The sequence below is a fragment of the Aedes aegypti genome, chromosome 1 (genome assembly GCF_002204515.2).
Source record: "Aedes aegypti strain LVP_AGWG chromosome 1, AaegL5.0 Primary Assembly, whole genome shotgun sequence".
Classification (NCBI taxonomy): Eukaryota; Metazoa; Arthropoda; class Insecta; order Diptera; family Culicidae; genus Aedes; species Aedes aegypti.
Window position 1 is genome coordinate 251,905,811 of NC_035107.1, and position 6,900 is coordinate 251,912,710.

A 6,900-nucleotide genomic window follows, 5' to 3' on the forward strand; every position below is an offset into this window, starting at 1 on the left:
TTCAAGCCGAGGACGACGACGAGGCGCTGTACCTACGCAGTAAACAGTTTGTAATTGTTGGTTGGCTTAATTAAAAACGGCACTAACTAGAATGGGAAGCTGGCGGTGATGACAAAAAGTTCCCAGACTGTGGGGGTCATGGACGTGTGTAAGGTGGGTTGGATAGGGATAATTTGGTCCAAGAAAGAGATTATAATTTCAATTTTCCATTAAAGATGGATTGAATTTGAATTAGAATTGAATTGGACTTGGACTTGAACTTGGACTTGGACTTGGACTTGGACTTGGACTTGGACTTGGACTTGGACTTGGACTTGGACTTGGACTTGGACTTGGACTTGGACTTGGACTTGGACTTGGACTTGGACTTGGACTTGGACTTGGACTTGGACTTGGACTTGGACTTGGACTTGGACTTGAACTTGGACTTGGACTTGGACTTGGACTTGGACTGGATCTGGCTTTGGCTTTGGCTCTGGCTTTGGCTCTGTCTTTGCCTCTGGTTTTGGCTCTGTCTTCGGCTAGGACTTTGGCTCTGGCTTTGCCTCTAGCTTTGGCTCAGGCTTTGGCTTAGGTTTTGGCTCTGGCTTTGGCTCTGGTTTTTGCTCTGGCTTTGGCTCTGACTTTGGCTCTGGCTTCGCCTCTGGCTTTGGCTTAGGCTTTGGCTCTGACTTCGGCTTGGCTCTTGCTCTGGTTTTGGCTTTGGCTCTGGATCAGGCTTTGGCTTTGGCTTTTGCTCTGGCTTTGGCTCTGGCTTTGGCTTTGGCTTTGGCTCTGGCTTTGGCTCTGGCTTTGGCTCTGGCTTTGGCTCTGGCTTTGGCTCTGGTTTTGGCTCTGGATTTGGCTCTGGCTTTGGCTCTGACTTCGGCTCTGGCTTTGGCTCTGGCTTTGGCTCTGGCTTTGGTTTTGGCTCTGGCTTTGGCTCTGGATTTGGCTCTGGCTTTGGCTCTGACTTCGGCTCTGGCTTTGGCTCTGTCTTTGGTTTTGGCTTTAGCTCTAGCTTTGACTCTGGCTTTAGCTCTAGCTTTGACTCTGGTTTTGGCTCTAGCTTTGGCTCTGGCTTTGGCTCTGGATCTGGCTTTGGCTCTGGCTTACGCTCTGGGTTTGGCTCTTGCTTTGACTCTACCTTTGGCTCTGGCTCTTGCTCTGGTTTTGGCTCTGGTTTGGCTTTGGCTTTGGCTTTGGCTTTGGCTATGGCTCTGGCTTTGGCTCTGGATTTGGCTCTGGCTCTGGCTCTTGCTCTGGTTTTGGCTCTGGCTTTGGCTTTGGCTTTGGGTCTAGCTTTGGCTCGGGTTTGGCTCATGCTTTGGCTGTGGGTTTGGCTCTGGTTTGGCTTTGGCTTTGGCTCTGGCTTTGGCTCTGGCTTTGGCTCTGGCTTTGGCTCTGGATCTGGCTTTGGCTCTAGATTTGGTTCTGGCTTTGACTCTAGCTTTGGCTCTGGGTTTGGCTCTGGCTTTGGCTCTGGCTCTAGTTTTGGCCCTGGCTTTGGTTTTGGCTCTATTTTTGGCTTTGGCTTTTGCTCTGGCTTTGCCTTTGGCTTTGGCTTTGGCTCTGGCTCTGGCTCTGGCTTTGGCTCTGGTTTTGGCTCTGGCTTTGGCTTTGGCTTAGGCTCTGGTTTTGGCTTTGGCTTCTGCTCTGGCTTTGGCTTTGCCTCTGGTTTTGGCTCTGACTTTGCCTCTGGTTTTGGCTCTGTCTTTGGCTTGGAATTTGCTCTGGCTTTGCCTTTAGCTTTGGTTCAGGCTTTGGCTCTGGTTTTTGCTCTGGATTCGGCTCTGGCTTTGACTTTGGCTTTGACTCTGGCTTCGGCTCTGGCTTTGACTTAGGCTTTGCCTCTGGTTTTGGCCCTGGCTTTTGCTCTGGTTTTGGCTCTGTCTTTGGCTCTGGCTTTGGCTTTGGCTTTGGCTCTGGTTTTTGCTCTGGTTTTGGCTCTGTCTTTGGCTCTGGCTTTGGCTTTGGCTCTTGTTATGGCTTTGGCTTTTGCTCTGTCTTTGGCGTTGGCTTTGGCTCTGGCTTAGGCTCTGGCTTTGCCTCTGGCTTTGGCTTAGGCTTTGGCTCTGGATTTGGCTCTGGCTCTGGTTTTGGCTCTGGCTTTGGCTCTGGATTTGGCTCTGGCTTTGGCTCTGGCTTCGCCTCTGGCCTTGGCTCTGGCTTTGGCTTTGGTTTTGGCTTTGGCTCTGACTTTGGCTCTGGCTTTGTCTCTGGCTATGCCTCTGGCTTTGTCTCTGGCTTTGACTCTAGTTTTGGCTCTGGCTTTGGCTCTGGCTTTGTGTCTGGCTTTGGCTCTGGATTTGGCTCTGGCTTTGGCTCTGGCTTTGGCTCTGGCTTTGGCTCTGGCTTTGGCTCTGGCTTTGGCTTTGGCTTTGGCTTTGGCTCTGGCTTTGGCTTTGGCTTCGGTTTTGGCTTCGGCTTTGGCTTCGGCTCTAGCTTTAGCTTTGGCTTTGGCGTCGGCTCTAGCTTTGGCTCTAGCTTTGGCACTGGCTTTGTCTCTGGCTTTGACTCTAGTTTTGGTTCTGGCTTTGGCTCTGGCTTTGGCTCTGGCTTTGGCTCTGGTTTTGGCTCTGGCTTTGGCTCTGGCTTTGGGTCTGTCTTTGGGTCTGGCTTTGGCACTGGATTTGGCTTTAGTTCTGGCTCTGGCTTTGGCTCTAGTTCTGGCTCTGGCTTTGGCTCTGGCTTTATCAGTAGCTTTGGCTCAGGCTTAGGCTTGGTCTCTGGCTTTGGCTCTGGTTTTTGCTCTGGCTTTGGCTCTGGCTTTGCCTTTGGCTTTGCCTCTGGCTTTATCAGTAGCTTTGGCTCAGGCTTAGGCTTGGTCTCTGGCTTTGGCTCTAGTTTTGGCTCTGGCTTTGGCTCTGGCTTTGGCTCTGGCTTTGGCTCTGGCTTTTGCTCGGGCTTTGGCTCTGGCTTTGGCTCTGGCTTTTGCTCTGGCTTTTGTTCTGGTTTTGGCTTTAGTTCTGGCTCTGGCTTTGGCTCTAGTTCTGGCTCTGGCTTTGGCTCTAGTTCTGGCTCTGGCTTTGGCTCTGGCTTTGGCTCTGGCTTTGGCTCTGGCTTTATCAGTAGCTTTGGCTCAGGCTTAGGCTTGGTCTCTGGCTTTGGCTTTGGCTTTGGCTCTGGCTTTGGATCTGGTTTTTGCTCTGGCTTTGGCTCTGGCTTTGCCTTTGGCTTTGCCTCTGGCTTTATCAGTAGCTTTGGCTCAGGCTTAGGCTTGGTCTCTGGCTTTGGCTCTGGCTTTGGCTCTGGTTTTTGCTCTGGCTTTGGCTCTGGTTTCGCCTCTGGCGTTGGCTTAGGCTTTGGCTTTGGCTTTGGCTCTGGCTCTGGTTTTGGCTCTGGTTTTGGCTTTAGCTTTTGCTCTGGCTTTGGCGTTGGCTTTGGCTCTAACTTTGTCTCTGGCACTGTCTCTTGCTTTGCTCTAGTTTTTGCTCTGGCTTTGGCTCTGGCTTTGTCTCTTGCTTTGCTCTAGTTTTTGCTCTGGCTTTGGCTCTGGGTTTGGCTCTAGCTTTGGCTCTGGCTTTGTCTCTGGTTTTGGCTCTGGCTTTTGCTCTGGATTTGACTCTGGCTTTGACTCTAGCTTTGGCTCTGGCTCTGGCTCTGGCTCTGACTCTGGCTTTGGCTCTGGCTCTAGTTCTGGCTCTGGCTCTGGCTCTGGATTTGGCTTTGGCTCTGGCTCTGGCTGTTGTTGTGGCTGTTGCTCTGGCTCTGGCTCTGGTCCTGGCTCTGGCTCTTGTTCTGGATTTGGCTCTGGCTCTGGCTCTAGTTTTGGCTCTGGCTCTGGCTCTGGCTCTTGCTTTGGCTCTGGCTCTTGCTCTTGCTCTGGCTCTGGCTGTGGCTCTGACATATTTGTATTAAATGGAATTTATGTGAATAGAAACTACACAGATGTGGATTTCACTTAACCCTGCAAACGCCCATGATAATCGAAGCGATCTTCCTGCGTGCCATTCTACGAACGGCTCGTTCGAGTCGAAAGTACAGAGCGATTAATTTCACCGAAAGCATCATCCTTAAGCGTCCGCCCGTTTCCACCTCTTTACAACAGGATATTGGAATGGTCTGTAGATGGATCGTAAAACTATTCCTCGGGAACGCTGAGTGGCCTGTGTTCGCCGCTTTGCTGCGAGTGCAGTGGCCGAGAAAATATGCGGTGGACAACTTCGGTCCAACCGAGGCAAAAAAGTGGAACTATTTCTGCGTGCTCTCTCTCTCAAGTACGCTTGATTAAAATTCATTCCGCAAAGCAAGTGGAAGAGCGAGTTTGTTCATTTCGTTGATGCCGTAAGTAACGACGACGACTACAACGACGAGTGCACCGTCCAAGATAAAACAAAGTAAAGTTGAACCACCGAACTGCAAGTGGTGGCTTGCCGGCTGCAGCAATAGTTTGTCATACGAATGGACTTCCCCAGCTGCACCACTTCAACCTCCAACCGATCCCAACGATGTGGCCGCACAACTTTGTCTAGCAAAACTGCTCTGCCAAGTAAGCAATCGTTCAGAATCCGGTTCCGGGTCTTCGTTCTCCATTTCCGGGCCAGAAAACTTTTCTGCAGAAGATGATTCAATTTGAGTTGACATATTGTTTCGATGAGCCTCCGTCACCCTCCGGCGCCCTGTCTGCAACTTCTAGGTCATAGCTGAAGATGCGCTGATGTGTGATGGGATAAGTGCCACTTCAAATTGAATTTCGTGGGAATTTGTTTTGTACTGTTTGGTCGTTTTCTGTTCTGCTATGTGAACCGTAACTCCTTCCCCAGAAATCCACATTCACAGAGTAGTCAATCTCGATTTGGTGGAGATAAAAAATGATCATTTCTGTTTCGACCATTTTCCCGGCTTGATGAAAAGTACGAGGCGGAAAATTGCTCATAAATCATAAGAACAATGAAGTGGAGAACAATCCGCCGGCGCGTTCTTTCTCATTTGTATCTTCTTGTTTTGCGCAGAGCTGAAAATCAATCAACGTCAGGATGCTATCAGAAGAGTTCTTTGGATGTTTTCCTAACTCTACGCTGGCGATGTTGTTTGCTGGTGCGAAATCTGCTGCCCGATGAAGCCTGGGAACTTGTTTGCGAGTTTACAGGAAACTATCCTATGTGAAGGATAATAAAGCTGCTTTGGTGATGAGAACCAATTATTTTTTATTTGATTTCCGCGAAAATATTTAGATATGATAGATAGATAGAGGCCTTTCTTAGCCGAGTGGTTAGAGTCCGCGGCTACGAAGCAAAGCCATGCTGAAGGTGTCTGGGTTCGATTCCCGGTCGGTCCAGGATCTTTTCGTTATGGAAATTTTCTTGACTTTCCTGAGCATAGAGTATCATCGTACCTGCCACACGTACCTGCCGATATACGTATGCGAAAATGGCAGCTTTGGCAAAGAAAACTCTTAATCAATAACTGTGGGAATGCTCATTGAACACTAAGGAACAGGCTCTGTCTCAGTGAGGACGTAATTCTAATATGAATAAGAAGAAGAGGAAGAAAAAGAAGAAGAGGGAGTAGAAGGACTTCCAAAAGTCACCAATATTTTGACGAAAATTTAATCTTATTCATTATGTTTCATCGTTCCCAACAAATAATTCAATTTAATAATGCCATAACCCTGAATGCTCCAGATAATTCCTATATATTTCTCAAATGTTTCTTGTTTTCAACGAAATGAAACTGATTTTTTTGGATATTTTGTCAAACAGAGAGATAAGCGTTCTCTTGTGAGAATGGTAAATTATTCCACTGAAAAGTCTTCTTTGATATCCCCGTCGTAAACAGAGTCCTTCCTATCTTGTTAATTTGCACCTTTGTGCCGTTCGCTCATTGAACACCGGCATCCAATTGGCAGATCGCTTATTTCTCGAAACCCCATCCCAGCACTTGACGACCGGATCGTCGCTTTTGCGTGTCGCCCAGCCGTATCTCCAGCCTCTCTTCCCAAAGAATTCCCCGGAAAAAAACATTCCAATTAAAATTCATTACGCAATCGAACTGTCACACTTGACTGACCGTACCCTTTTATCTCTTCTGCTTCCAGGTCAGTTGCGAACGAACGTACCACTTTTTCCATAAAAAAAAAACAGGGTTTCCCACGCCGATACCCCGACTTCAGTATAGGTAGGTATGACGGTGCACCCAACTCTTCTCCGACGTTCATCGATGGGTTCTCCGGAAGTTTGGGGAAAAAGCGCTCGACAAGGGCCCGGAATATGTCACCCCTTCGTCAGCCGGGGTAACCATAGCGAGTGGGGTGGCAACGATTCAAACGATGACAACTCGCCCGGGCAAACGGGGCGCTCCGACACGATATTCCCCAGCGGACAAGTAACCGGAACCGTCGTGTGTCCCTTTGTCTGAGTTGTTTTATGCCGCATTCGATCTGTTGGGATTGCGATACCTTTTCGATGGAAAGAGTTTTGGATTCTATCGGAAAGTTGGTTGTACACTTGTAAGCTGCGGTAAAGGGTATGCAATATTTTGAACGGTTCCGTCATTGATGCCTCGAAAAGAAAATCTTTAAAAAATACTCTCAATCCATCAAAGCATCTTAAAGAAATGATTTTAAAAATAACGAAACAAAATGACATATCTATCATGATACTTGGAACACACCTATTCAACCGTTCATATTCAAATTTAATTATGAAATATTCATTCGACAAATGTTTTTTTCTTGGCGGATTTTGATGAACATTCTAAAACTTTTCTAGTTTTTTGTCTCTAAGATGAGTTTATCAAGTATAACAGTCCTTTGGCTGAATAATTTGAGAGCATAGTTTAAGTGCTTGCGGAGTTTTTTTTTCTGTTCGGGTGCGCCACTGCGACCATTATTTAGATCTATTGTGGCATTATTCGTATCCATAGAGCATAGTGCATGTCGCATTACTCCATTTCCATTGATAGGTATTGAAGCATCGA

At 48.0% G+C, this 6,900-nt stretch overlaps 1 pseudogene; it reads right to left on the reverse strand.

The window, feature by feature from the left end:
- Positions 1–286: 286 nt before the first annotated feature.
- Positions 287–4,515, reverse strand: LOC110674330 (annotated as a pseudogene).
- Between the last annotated feature and the right edge of the window lie 2,385 nt (positions 4,516–6,900).